Raw genomic sequence first — 15698 nt, forward strand, 5'->3', positions numbered from 1 at the left:
ATTCAATAGATACTGGTTGGATGAAACTGCGAATGTCCTCTTGCTTCTGTACATCTTCCTCACTTAGTGTGATATTTCCCGGAGCAGACTGGGATGCAGTGACAAAGCATGCAATCACAGGTGGGACTAATGAACAGGAATATAGTTTAAAAGTCATTCTTTTGTCATAAAAGTACAATGTGGAACATATCCCCATCATCTTTTCTGATATTCCTCTCCCTCCCTTATCTACAGCATAGAACAGCCCAGCATGAGGCCTGGGAACCACAGCAGCATGTCTGAGTTCCTCCTCCTGGGCTCCCCGTCTCCCCGGAGTAGCAGGGCGTGCTCTTCGCCCTGTTCCTGGGCATGTACCTGACCACGGTGCTGGGGAACCTGCTCATCATCCTGCTCATCAGGCTGGACTCACACCTCCACATCCCCATGTAGTTCCTCCTCAGCCACCTGGCCCTCTCTGACGTCTCCCTTTCATCCATCATTGTCCCAGAGATACCGATAAACATGCGTAGTCAGTGGCAGTCTATCACATATTTCAGATGCATTTCACAGGTTTATTTCATCATATTCCTTGGTTCCCTTGATGGCTTCCTTCTCACAGTGATGACATATGACAGGTATGTGGCCATGTCACCCTCTCCACTACACCACCATCATGAGGGACGACGTGTGTGTCATTTTCATGGTTGGGTGCTAACTCTCCTCCTGGGCCCAGGCTCTGTTGCACACCCTCATGGTGGGCCAGTTGTCCTTCTGTGCAGGGTCAATCATTCCCCACTTGTTTTGTGATCTTGCTGTTGTGCTCAAGTCCTCCTGCTCAGACACCTCCCTCAATGAGCTGCTCATCCACACAGAAGGTGGACTGTTCTTCAACGTGTCGGTGAGTGGGATCCTGGGCTCTTATATCCGCATGGCAGTCATCATCCTGAAGGTCCCATCTCTCAAAATAATCTCCAAAGCCTTGTCTACATGGAGCTCCCACCTCTTCATAGTGTATTTATACTATGGGACACTCGCAGGTGTTTACTTTTTCTCTTCATCAGGAAAGTCCAAAGACAAGGACATCATTGCTTTGATGATATACATTATGGTCACCCCCATGCTGAACCCCTTCATCTACACCCTGAGGAACAATGATATGAAATGTGCTCTTCTGAAAATTATCAGAGGCAAGGTTTCCACTTTAAGACATTAATGCAATCCTGCTGTCATGGGCACTCGTGGGGGCTGTAAAATAGGTCTCCTTTGTAAGTTGCTGCTTGAATAATTCTTATTGCTATCACCATTCTTCTCCCAGTCTCATTTTATGCTTCCTAACCTTCTTCTTCTCCTGATTGTTTATTTTCCCTGCCTGCTCTTAGAAATCTGTGTATGCATGAAGTTTTCTGCCGTGAAATTCCAGTCCCTCCTGGATGTTCACTGCAAGCTTGTGAGTCTATGATCCCATATCCCTGGACTTTAAGAATTGTTCCTATCTCTATCTTTTTCTTCAATAACCCTCTTTAAATGGTACTGATATCAATACATGTTCACATGAATTTTCTTAATACCACTAAACTTCATTCATTTCATGTTTGGGAAAATCAGAAGAACTTACCACACTGCTTTGTTTCCTGAATAGTGTCTATCACATCTGTCCTAATTAATCATTTACATTTTATTTAATCATCAGCTCAAGCCACTTAAAAGGGTGCTAATATGTTGCAAATTTCCAGATTAGAGATTAAATAAGTAGCTTCCCTAAGACTTCATCTCAAATGTGTGACTTTGAAACCTTGTACTTAACCAGTTTATTATATTGACACATGGTGAATGTACATCATGCCACTGAATTATATGGCTAAATGAATGAACTATAAATGGCTAAAATGATCAATTTCATGTCATGTACATTGCCATTATCCTGGTTTCAAATATCATTTAATATCATAACCCATTTGGATATTTTTGATCCTTATATATAGCACTCAAAAGAACTCTGACATTCCATTTTTTAAATTCAGTATACTTAGGGTTAACTCATTCTCAATGTTTATAGTTTTCAAATATTCTGTATACCTTAATATATTCACCTTAAGGCTGAAATGAAAAGATATCATATGGTAACTTAAAGTCATATGCAGACATAAAGATAAGTGGGAAACACAACTATATAGGTAAAAAGCAAAGCCAGTATTATTTTATTTTTCATTTTCATTTCCTGCAATATGAAAACACAGATTCATAAAACAATACTTAAAAATCTATGCTAATTCTAGTCACACAATGTGTAGCAATGAGATGTCATTTATGACAATAACGATATAGAGGGGGAGACATGGAGGCAAACAGGACAACAGGTTTGTGTGCTATTGGAGCTTAGTAGTACTAATTCAAACTATGGTGTTTATGTTTAAGATTATTATTGGAATCTCCAAGGTAACCACTGAGAAATGACTAAGATACATACAGAAAAAGGAAATTACATGAAAATCAAAAATACACTAAAAAAATTAAACACAAAAGGAGGAGGTAATGGATAATTTAGTAATAAAATATATACTAAGCATGTGGAAACCAAATAGCAAAATGGAGAAGTGAGAACTTTCTCATCAATAATTGCCTTAAATATATGAGGACTATAGTCTTGAATTTTAAAGCAGAGACTGGAAAAAGGGTTTTTTAAAAAAGCATCATTCTTTTGTATATGCTTAATAAGATATTCATTTCAAATCCAAAGACACAAGGAGTTGAAAATGAAAGGATGGAAATAGATACTCTTTGCAAATAGTAACTGAAATATAACTTTCACTATACTCATGTCAAACAAATCGACTTGAAATAAAAAACTGCACCAAGAGACTAAGTAGAATATTTTATACTGGTTAAACTGTCAACCACTAGGAAGATGTAACAATTACAAACATATACACCTAATAACAGAGCCCCCCCCAAAATATGAAGAAACCCTCAGAACTACAAGACATACTACTCCAATAAAAACTGGGCCAAAGAAGTAAATAGACATTTTCCAAAGAAGATATTCAAATGGCCAACTAACACATGAGAAAATGCTCTACATCCTTAGTCACTAGGGAAATGCAAATCAAATCCAACATTTCACACCTACTATGATGCTCATAATTTTGTAAATGAAAAATAACCAGTATTGGCTGGGATTTGGAGAAACTGGACCCCTCATACATTGCTGGTGAAACGTAACTATGGTGCAACCACTGTGCCTCCAACTAAAACATTTGGGTTCTTTCTCAGTAAGTTAAACTTAGAATTACCACATGATCTAGCAACTCCACTCGTGGCTATATATACAAAAGATGTGAAAACAGGTAACAAAACAAACACTTGTATGTGAATGCAGCAGCTCTGTTCAGCACTCACAAGGTAAAAATAATCCCAATGTCCATCAACAGATAAATGGATAAACAAATGTGGTGCATTTGCATAGTGTAACAGTTGTAAAGGTCGGAAGAACTGACAAATGCTACAACACGACGAACCTTGGAAATATTATGCAAAGTGAAAGAACCCAGACTCAACAGAGCACACATTACATGTTTCTGTTTATATGAAATATCCAGAATAGGCAAATACATAGAGACAGAAAGAAGACTACTGGTTGGCATGGACTGTGGGGAGGAAGGAATGGGGAATGACTTCTTAAAGAGCACGTGGTTTCTGTCTGAAGGAATGCAAAATTTTGGAACTCAATATTGGTAGTGGTTGCACAACATGGTGAATGTACATAATGCCACTGAATTAGATGGCTAAATGAATGAACTATAAATGGCTAAAATGACCAGTTGCATGTAATACACACATTACTGCAATAAAATAAAATAAAGAGGAAATAATATACTTAGTACCTGTTCACTTGAGTAAAGGGAACAAGAATAATGTACCAGAAAATAATGAATCTGAAATGGATTCCACAGCTAATTCATTCGAGAAGGCTACCTCATTTCTTGATAAGAAGGCTTTAGAAACAGCTTCCCTGGGTCCGCTGTATCCTGCCTTATCTATCAGCTGATTCTTACTGACAGGGGCAGCTCCTCAAATTAAAAGACTACATAAAAGTGGGTCTAAATGCAATGTCTTTTCTGAAATGGATCCTAGAACACAAAAAGGACGTGAATGGGAAAACTAGTAAAAATCCAAAGAAAGATTGTAGTTTACTTAGTGGTACTCTACCAATGCTAATGTCTTGATGGTGCTGAGTGACCATGGTTATGTAAGCTATTAACAATAGCAGAAACCTTGTGAAGGGTATAGGAAGTCTCTGTACTATTTTTATAATCTTTCTATGAAACAAAAATTATAGAAAATAAAAAGTTTATTAAAAAATAAACCACTGATTATCTACATTTGCTCTCTTACAACACTAAACTAAGTTTTCTACCTTTATCTTACATCTACGTACCACTTCAGCATTTTATTTAAAATAATAATAATAATAATAAAGGGAGAAATGTGGGATCCACATATAAATCAAGTATAAAAATCGAACAAATATTCATATTTGACCTGATTGTTTATAGTTCATATGTGTGATCAAAACCGAAAGTTTCTGTGATATGACTGCCCTTGCACTGTTCACCATGTAAGAACTTATTCACTATGTAAGAACTTGTTCGTTATGCTTCAGAAGATTGGAGACTGACGAGAATTAGGCTTGGGGTGGATTAATGATTGTGCATTGAGTCCCCTATACAGAATTTCATTGTTGTTAACAACCATTTGATCAATAAATATGAGAGATGCCCTCTCAAAAAAATAAAGAAATAAAAGAAATAAACCACTGAGTTTGATTATTGCAAGTGTGGGTGCAAATGGGGTAGAAAAGTTGGGAGACCAGCACACCTGTCTGGATAATTTGGATGATGTCATCTTTCAACTTTTCAAACAAAGAAGAAATGAACCAAGAAGAGTAGAATGAAAACAAACTTATTAACCCTCCCGGCATTTCAGATAACTTGATTCTTGAAAGGGGAAAATGTAACCCTAGTAAATCTACTTACATGCCCTTTGGATAAGCATTCATGAATGAGCCAGTGTTTGTGAAAAAGAGAGACAAACGGGGAAAGAAAGGGAAAGGCAGAGAGAAAGAGAGAGAGAGAGAGAGAGAGAGAGAAACAGCAACGTCTGCGTGACTTGTGAGCCGAGAGGAAGGCTCACCAGGTCCTGAAAAGCCACGGCTGCAGCTCCTTTTTGTGCCTCTGTTGCAACAAGGACCGTGGTCCTGAGCTGTCCTGGGCCACAAACAATTATGAAAAGTGTCCCCCTAAAGCCAATGAGGAAGCTACTGTGGCGGTTCCCTAAGTGTGACGGTACTGATGAGGTCTGCCTGGAGGAGGAAGCTTACCACCAGGTTCTGGGTAGAGAAAACCCATGAATGTATATCCTATAACCACTCACACAACAATAAGGGGAGGAAACCAAAGCAGATGCCTAAGACATCACTCAACTGGAAATGAAAATTTATTAATTATTTCATGCAATTAGCATATGGAAAAGATGCTAAATGGCTTTTGTGCATACACAGTGCTGGCTCATGTTATCATTACCTCCTGACAAGGTGTGATAATTGGGGGGCATATCTGGCCTTCCACAATCAATATGGGATCCCATCAGATTCTCAAGGAATAGCAGGATCCAATAGACTTCTGGAAATAGGAGCACCTCCCACTCCAACACCCGCACCCATCCGCAGACTTTCCTCCACTGCACTGGGGTCCATGGCCTGGAAAACAGCCCACCCTCTTCCCATACTCATTAAAGCACATGTCCTCACCAAATGGCAACTTCAGAAGAGGGACACCGAGTATTAAGGAACATTGATATGGTCAAGGGGTGTTTCCCTCTGCTGAGTGCTCCAATGGACAGGAAGTTCTATCCAGTCCTGAGGAGATGACCACTGACGCTTACAGCCAGTAGCTATTCCTCAGGGAACACCAGCAAATTCTAAGGCTTCCCTGCCCCATTTAATTAGTTAAATGCCTATTCTTAGAGAGTCACTTGATGGCCTAAGATTATTGGCTGCTCTGAGGAGCACCTGATCCCCAGGTCAAAGCTAACCACAGTCACAGAGCCTACTATGGACTCAGACCCCCATTCCTGACTTTCCAGGACCAGCTTCCCCCACTGCAGGACCCTCATCAAAAGATCTGGAATTGGTGGCTCTGGAGTTGGCTTCCTAGTTATGATTCCCAGTAGGAAGCCCAAGGAGCTTCAGGCTCTTCTGACAAGCTACACAGGGCATCCAATCTCTTCCTCCCCTAAACCCAGGTCCCTGGTGCAGAACCCAATGTGCATTCCCTGATCTAACACAGCCTCATTAGGGACATGGCATTCCCCTGGTCCTGGGTGTCACCTAGGGACCATTACCCTTACGCCACCCAGGTGGCCCGTTCATTACCTCACAGTAACCAACCTTTTTTGGACTTGACTGATCCCAGTATCAACCACAGCAATCCTAGGAGTCCACTGAATTTCAGGAAGGAGCTCTCCATGGTCTCCAGGTGCTATTACACACAGATGGAAGGAAAACAAGCCTGCCTTACCCTGACCACTGGCCGAATAACCTTGTCTAATTTTTCAGATGTCATAGTTCCCAACCTTCTTTGATTTCCATCGCTGGGATGCATGTTCGAGATGGCTATGTGGACCCTGCAATTAAGTAAAAATAGGCCAAAACTGCTGCCTTCACCAAATGGAATGCCATTTTCCTGCTGCAACTCTTCAAGTTCTTAGTATGGCTCAGTATAAACTGAAACAAGACTCCCCAGGCTTGAGAGCAATTATCCAAGATCTTTTAAGAGAAGGGATAATTATTTCTGTTGTTTTTTGATTTAATAGCCCAAATTACCCTGTTCTAAAACCTGGATGTACGAATGGTCACTTGTGTTGGATACAATAACCTTCACGCTGGGGTCCCATCCACTAAGTCTCCTCTACATAACAGGGTTGAAATGACCAAGGCCATTCCATCCTCACTGACAAGTCCTGGGCAGTTAAAGGTGCACCTCTTACACGGCCACACATATTAAGAGCCAACGTTAACAGCCTCTCAGCTTCAACTACATTCATTTTTGAAGAGACATGATGCACCTGTACTTGGGTGCCTGTGGGAAGCCTCTGCACTCCAGTCACCACAACACGCCTCCTGCTGGCAAGGCTTGAGCAGATCTAGCTGTGTCCAGGCACCCAGGGGTGTCAATACATGGATCACATCCTCTTAGGAGGAGATTGACTAGACACATACAAGCTACTCAAACACTTGCCATGGCATTTCCTAGAGGGACTGGCATACTCCCCACCTAAGCTTCAAGGACCTGCCACTCCAGTTCAATTCTTAAGCACCATCTGATCCACCGAGGGGCACTGCATATCTGGTAGAGTTTAAAGCCTACGCCCATCTTTGTCAGCTCTCAAGCAGGCCGACACCTGTTAGATCACTCGGCTTTGGCAGGTGGCATATTTCGCATTTGCAAACACTACTGAGACCTATATACATGACCACCAGCAATCAGCCCACTTGGAATGGGGCCCATTACAGTAGAAGGCACTGGGGTTATGAAAGATGGTCATGATACAGACACTTCCCTTAGTGCCTCCTGGAGACCCCTTTACAATTAAAGCTCAGGATATGTAATGGCTAAGAGTTGCCTGTGGGGTTCTCATCTAGAAGATTGTCTCCTAAGGCCCCATTCCGCACACTATCAGAGCAACCATTGCTGGGTGCAAACAGGGCTCTCACTGAGACTGAGATTCTCAAAAGCCCTGAACATGTGATGCTCTGCACCTTTGGCCACTGCAACCTGGTCATGGAGGCAGCACCCCACAAGCTCAGCACAGACGTGGGGTGCACCCAGTTAGATGGAGATGGCAACCACAGGACGGAGCAAACCTGAGCCTCAGTCATATCCCCCCTGCAGAAGGCCACCTCCCTGGCCAAAAATCACCTGTGATGTCACAGTGCTGCAGGAGGCCACCCCTCTCCTTGATCCCTGGGATTCCTGGGAGCCTTTGGGTTCAACGAAATGAACTTCAAAGTGAATTCAGAAATTTTCTGAACAGAGTGCCACCAACCCACAGACGGAGGCTGATGGAGGGATGCTCGTTTTCATCCCTCAACTACGATTTTCCCAAGGCTCAGTACAATTGGCCAAATCCCAAGGAACTTCTGACAAGCTCTTGACATTAGAGGATGCCCTTGGCAAAAACTGGCCCCATTACACATCTTTAGCTGTTGGCCATTGCCAGCCGTGTAGCGAAGAGGTCTTACCAATGATGACAAAGATCTCTGATTCATGATTTACTTTTCTTGTTAAAGAACTCTGAGAATTCCTTGCCTCTCAAATACCAGAGATACAGATTAAGATCACACATATCTCTGTCCACACAATGATTCAGACTACTAAGGTCCAATCTATGCTTAAAGCGATTAATATAAACATATAGTTATAGACACCAGTTGCAAACTTCCTAAGCTCACAGTCCGTATTCCATTTCGTTCCTTTTGGCTCCAAAGGCATGTGAAACATCAGGTCCCGGAGGAGCCTCAGCCCTTCGGCCCCGGGCTGCGTGCAGACAGCATTCCCTCTCCTCTGCCATGGTCCTCCCGGGAACAAGCCTGAGCCCCTGTGTGCGAGGGCACAGCACTGGGTGTGTGATCACTGGGGTGGCATCCGTGGGGATTCCGTAGTGACGTGGACACAGTTTCTGGGTCATTGAGGCCAAACTGAAATGCCTCTCAGGAATGCCTTGACCTTGGCAGGTGACTCCACTGGCATCGTGCCTACCCTGCCATTCCTGACAATGCCCAACGTACAACACGGGGCCTCAGAAAACATGCCTCATCCCTTCTGGAGTTCTAGGCAGTGGTGACAGTGACCAGCACTCACGTTGCTTCTTAAAGCTCATCAGCCTTATGCTCACCAGCCAGCCCGCGTTCAATTCAAGCTCCATCGCCCTTATTGTGCTGACTGACTGAGGGTCCTGGTGCCACCATGGAGGCCACAACGTCACACAACAAAATGAAATCACTGATGACAGTCAGAAAATGTGCAAAATACTATCCAAACATGTGATCCGAGCTGCCGCTGCCCTGAAAGCCCGGAGTGAGAGGCAGGGCTCTGTGGCAGGTGTGGCTGCTGATGACCCCTGGCCTCAGGTGTTCTGCTGGCCGGTCAAGGGGCATTTGTCTCCTTTGTGTGTTTTATCCTGTATGTGGATAAGGAACACAAGCAATATGCTCGGTTATGGCAGCACATGATGTGTCTCTCCAGCAAAATTTCCCCAGCACCTCCCTTAATCACTACAAAGTCCCAATACCATTTCCTCTGCTTCACCAAACCTACTCGACCTCCCGCACCCACTCAGCTCTCCCCAGGAGTTCTGTGTATGAATAGCAAACTTTCTCTTAAATTCTCTTCCTGAGTGAAGAGTGGAGAGCTTCTTACAACTGAACCAAACGTGCCTTTTGATAACACACTGGGGCATGCCTACCAAAGATCTACAGCCTGAATCTCTAACCCCAACCCCCTGCCATATACACAAAACATAAATTGGTAAAATATTATCCTTCACAGAGTGTCAGTGAGGGTGGTTCAGAAATTCCTACTATCATCTTTACAGCTTTTCTAAGCATGAATTCATTTAAAAATTAGATATAAATATGAGTCACAGCAGGACCGCAGCCAAGAAAAGTTTGAACTTGGAACTGTGCCCAGGAAATATGGATTCGAAACATCCCTATTAGGGACACCGTCTCCTGTGACTTCAGTTCTCCCTGGACACACTTATCCAGACTGGAGGTAAGAAATTGGCCAATTAACCCATGATGGCTCCTGCTTTACCATGAAGAGAAAATGAGGATTTGGGCCACTTCTGGAAGAGGTGTCTACACACAAAGATGAGTGGAACTGGTCAGAGGTGCTGGAAATGTACACTTCGCGGTGGATCTGGGTTTGTGCTTGAGGGTGTGCATATGAATATCTGTGTATATGAGTGTGGGTGTGTGCATGCATTACTGTGTATGTTTGGACAGTAGCATGTGCACGCATGTGTGTCTGGGTGTTTCTGTGTGTTTACTATCTGACTACTGGGTAATCCTTTTCCCGAGTTAGATTCAATCTGGGCTCTCTTTAGCACATGCACACCAAGTGATCTGCCTCCCAGCATGTGACTATTGACTCCTGCTTCATGCCTGTGATCTTCAGTATTTGCCTCCTTTGTCGGGACTGGCACATTTCCCCACTGGGCAGGTCACAGCTGAGTGGGTCACGGCCCAGCAGTGGGGGTAAGACTGTTGTCTCTGCTGTGGGAGAAGAAGCCTCCCGACCTGCTGAGGAACAGGGTCAGAGGGCTCACACCTCTGCTCGCAGTAGGTGCTATTGCTGTGCAACTGTGTGGGGATGATTCCGGGTGTGAGAGCAGGACGTGTCCTGTGTGCTGGCCTCTGTGTGTCTGCAACATGAGTGTGTTACCATGTGCATGGATGCTGGCAGTAGTTTAATGATGGTGACTGTGACCAAAGAGGCTTAACTGTCCCACACTGATGGCTTCCCTGGGAAGGGCATGGGTCATAAGGGGCCAAAGCTTGCCTCTCAGTGATGGGAGTGTGTGCACCACTTGTTGTAGTGAGTGTGTGGTGGGTGTGCATGAGAGTTGGAGTAGGTTTCTTGTGAGTGTCTTCTATTGTGCGAGGCCTTGTGTGTTTTCCCTGACATGCATGTATAGTGATGAGTTAGGTATTTGTGGTGTGTGAGTTGTGTGTTTTAGCTGATGTGTGGTGCTTGTGTGTTAGTGGTGCACTGTGAGTGTATTTGTGGGAGACACATTATTGCATATTGTGCATGCGTTAGCTTGTGTGTAATTTATGACTTGTATGCATGTAAGCGTTTATGAATGAGGCACATACTAGCGTTCCTCCCCTTAGAAAGGAATTTGACACACTGGACACAGGTGAATGAATCCTCAAGTCACCAATGTGTGTGTGTGTGTGTGTGTGTGTGTGTGTGTGTGCATGGTTGGAGACTTCTAACTTGCAACCATGATCTCCAGTATGTCCTACCCGCTCTCCCCATGGGGTACCACCAGCTGAGATAACCGGTGCCCCAGCACTCTGTCCTGAAGAGGATCTGCTGTCACTGTCACACACCTGCGTGTGACTGAGGCCCTCAATTTCCTGACCCTTCATGTGCACTTACCATCCAGGCAAAGATAGTTAGGCACTGTGCTGTGCAGAAGTTTGCTAGTTAGATGAAGTCCCACTTGTTTATTCTTTCGTTTCCCTTCTTTGGGAGACATATCCAGATGGTCAATATCCAAGAGTTTACTGCTTGTGTTTTCTACTAAGAGTTTTCTGGTTTTACATCTCGTACAAAGTCTTTAACCATTTCCAGTTTATTTTCGTGTGTGTAATGTAAGGAACTGGTCCAGTTTAATTCTTTTGTACAAAGCTGTACAGTTTTCCCAACACCATTTATGAAGAGACTGCCTTCTTCCCAGTGTGTGTTCTTGACTCCTTTGTCATAGTAATTTACCAGAGAAATATTAATTGTTCAATAAATTGGATGAAACTACATGAAATAACCAGTATTTGGTCACTTTTAACTTACAGAAAATTGCATGGAGAGAGTGACATAGACACAAACAGACATTTTTATTTAGCACTGTAGTCAAATTTCAATATGTATGTATATATATGGGTATATATACATACATATAACATATCACACACGTGTGCTCCATATATTTGGCATATTTAATATTCCCATGTATACATATATTCCTGGAGCGACTGGGATACATGATGAGGCACCACCCACAGGCAGGACAAATTAAGAGGAATGTAGTTTAAAAGTTGTTGATTTCACAAAAGTTGTAACTTGGAATGTATCTCCATTGTTTTTTCTGATATTCCTCTCCCTCCCTTATTCTCAGCAGGTAACAGCTCAGCATGAGGCCTGAGAACCAGAGCAGCGTGTCCGAGTTCCTCCTCCTGGGGCTCCCCATCCCCCCGGAGCAGCAGGGCGTGCTCTTCGCCCTGTTCCTGGGCATGTACCTGACCACAGTACTGGGGAACCTGCTCATCATCCTGCTCGTCAGGCTCGACTCGCGCCTCCATGCCCCCATGTACTTCTTCCTCAGCCACCTGGCCCTCTCTGACGTCTCCTTTGCAACCATCACTGTCCCAAAGATGCTGACGAACATGCAGAGTCAGTGCCGATCTATCACATATTCCGGGTGCATTTCACAGGTGTATTTCTTTGTATTGTTTGGTTCCCTTGACAGCTTTCTCCTCGCTGTGATGGCGTATGACAGGTATGTGGCCATCTGTTACCCTCTCCACTATACCAGCATCATGAGGGACGAGGTGTGTATCCTCCTTGTGGTTGGGTGCTGGCTCTCCTCCTGTGCCCTGGCTCTCCTGCACACCCTCCTTGTGAACCAGCTGTCCTTCTGTGCAGGGATGACCATTCCCCACTTCTTTTGTGATCTTGCTGTTGTGCTCAAGTCCTCCTGCTCAGACACCTCCCTCAATGAGCTGCTCATCCTCACTGTAGGAGGACTGGTCTTCATCCTGCCATTAAGTGCGATCCTGGGCTCATATACCCGCATGGCTGTCATCATCCTGAAGGTCCCCTCCCTCAAAAGAATCTCTAAAGCCTTGTCTACCTGTGGCTCCCACCTCTCTGTAGTGCTTTTATACTATGGGACAGTTGCAGGTGTTTACTACTTCCCCTCATCAGCTGACTCCAAGAACAAGGACATCATTGCCTCTGTGATGTACACGGTGGTCACCCCCATGCTGAACCCCTTCATCTACAGCCTGAGGAACAATGATGTGAAACGTGCTCTTCAGAAATTCAGAGCCAAGGGCAGCCCTTGGTGCCATTAATTCAATCCCATTGTAATGGGCATTCACGGGGTCTATAAAATAGGTCTCCTTAAAAGTTCTAATTTGGATATCTCATCACTGATACCAATCTTCTCCCAGTCTCATTTTCTGTTTCCTCGAGTCTTTCTCTTCACCTGATTGTGCTTTTCCCTATCTGCTCTCTGAATCCTGTGTATTAGTGCTGCTATAGTGAAATTCCAAGTCCTCCTGTGATGTTCACTGCAGCTTGGGAGTCTGTCTGCCCATGTTTCTGGCGTTAAGAAGTGTTCTTATCGCCATCTTTTTCTACCATGATGTTCTGTGCAAGGTTCTTTTAGCAGCACAAGCTTACAAGGATTTTCTTAATACAACCAAGCTTCATTTATTTCTTATGTGATGATTTCACAGGAAGTTATGAAACTCTTTCATCTGTGGAGTAGTGTCAATCATGACTGGTTTTAACTAATCACTAAAATGCATATTTTGTTTAATCATCATGATAAGTTGACTGTAAGGTGATAATATTTTCCAAATTTGCAGCACAGCAAATGAAAGCCCAGAGAAATGAAGTAAGTAGGCTTTGTAAGACTGGATCTCAGATCTGTGAGACATTAAGAAAACGTGTTAATCAGATTACTTTATTGTCATTACATGGTCTCCAACCCCACTGACCAGTGTTGGTGTCCTTGATCCTTACACAAAGCATGCGACAAGTAATCTTTTGTGTTCCCCCTTTTAAGATTATCATGATAGCTAACCCATTCTCAGTGTTTATTGTTCTCAAATGTGTGTATATGCATTCAAATATTCATCCAGGGAGTCCACAGGCTGAAATGAAAAGACACTATTTGGTAACACTAAGTCAGATGACATCATGAAGATCAGGGCAAACACTGCCACACAGGTAAATATAAATCCAGTATTACTGTATTTTTTAAATTTCGTTATCATTAATCTACAATTACATGAAGAACATTATGTTTACTAGGCTCCCCCCTTCACCAAGTCCCACACACACACCCCATTACAGTCACTGTCCATCAGTATAGTAAGATGCTGTAGAATCACTACTTGTCTTATCTCTGTTGTACAGCCCTCCCCATGACCCCCCGACCGTATATTATACATGCTAATTGTAATGCCCCTTTCTTTTTCCCCCACCCTTATCCCTCCCGTCCCACACATCCTCCCCAGTACCTTTCCCTTTGGTAACTGTTAGTCCATTCTTACGTTCTGTGATTCTGCTGCTGTTTTGTTCCTACAGTTTTTCGTTGTTCTTATACTCCACATATGAGTGAAATCATTTGGTACTTGTCTTTCTCCACTTTGCTTATTTCACTGAGCATAATACCCTCTAGCTCCATCCATGTTGTTGCAAATGGTAGGATTTGTTTTCTTCTTATGGTTGAATAATATTCCATTGTGTATATGTACCACATCTTCTTTATCCATTCCTCTACTGATGGACACTTAGGTTGCTTCCATTTCTTGGCTATTATAAAGAGTGATGCGATAAACATAGGGGTGAATCTGTCTTTTTCAAACTGGGCTGCTGCATTCCTAGGGTAAATTCCTAGAAGTGGAATTCCTGGGTCAAATGGTATGTTTATTTTGAGCTTTTTTAGGAACCTCCATACGACTTTCCACAATGGTTGACCTAATTTACATTCCCACCAGCAGTGTAGGAGGGTTCCCCTTTCTCCACAACCTCGCCAACATTTGTTGTCGTTTGTCTTTTGGATGGTGGTGATCCTTACTTGTGTGAGGTGATACTCATTGTGGTTTTAATTTCCATTTCTCTGATGACTAGCGATGTGGAGCATCTTTTCATGTGTCTGTTGGCCATCTGAATTTCTTCTTTGGAGAACTGTCTGTTCAGCTCCTCTGCCCATTTCTTAATTGGATTATTTGCTTTTTGTTTGTTGAGGTGTATGAGCTCTTTATATATTTTGGATGTCAACCCTTTATCAGATCTGTCATTTATGAATATATTCTCCCATACTGTAGGGTACCTTTTTGTTCTGTTGATGGTGTCCTTTGCTGTACAGAAGTTTTTCTGCTTGATATAGTCCCACTTGTTCATTTTTGCTTTTGTTTCCCTTGCCTGGGGAGAAATGTTCATGAAGAAGTTCCTCATGTTTATGTCCAAGAGATTTTTGCCTATGTTTTTTTCTAGGAGTTTTATGGTTTCATGAGTTGCATTCAGGTCTTTGATCCATTTAGAATTTACTTTCATGTATGGGGTTAGAGAGTGATCCAGTTTCATTCTCTTACATGTAGCTGTCCAGATTTGCTAGCACCATCTGTTGAAGAGACTGTCATTTCCCAGTTGTATATCCATGGCTCCTTTATCGTATATTAATTGACCATATATGTTTGGGTTTATGTCTGGAGTCTCTATTCTGTTCCACTGGTCTGTGGCTCTGTTCTTGTGCTGGTACCAAATTGTCTTGATTACTGTGGCTTTGTAGTAGAGCTTGGAAGTTGGGGAGCAAGATCTCCCCCACTTTATTCTTCCTTCTCAGGATTGCTTTGGCTATTCAGGGTCTTTGCTGTTTCCATATGAATTTTTGAACTATTTGTTCCAGTTAGTTGAAGAATTCGGATTGCATCAAATCTGTATATTGCTTTGGGCAGGATGGCCATTTTGATGATATTAATTCTCCCTAGCCAAGAGCATGGGATGACTTTCCATTTGTTAGTGTCCTCTTTAATTTCTCTTAAGAGTGTCTTAGAGTTTTCAGGGTATAGGTCTTTTACTTCCTTGGTTAGGTTTATTCCTAGGTATTTTATTCTTTTTGATGCAGTTGTGAATGGAATT

At 43.0% G+C, this 15698-nt stretch overlaps 1 pseudogene; it reads left to right on the forward strand.

Annotated features, from left to right (window-relative positions):
* Positions 1-250: 250 nt before the first annotated feature.
* Positions 251-13594, forward strand: LOC118927337 (olfactory receptor 1J4-like; annotated as a pseudogene).
* Positions 13595-15698: the final 2104 nt, after the last annotated feature.

Source organism: Manis pentadactyla, chromosome 3, assembly GCF_030020395.1.
Source record: "Manis pentadactyla isolate mManPen7 chromosome 3, mManPen7.hap1, whole genome shotgun sequence".
NCBI lineage: Eukaryota > Metazoa > Chordata > Mammalia > Pholidota > Manidae > Manis > Manis pentadactyla.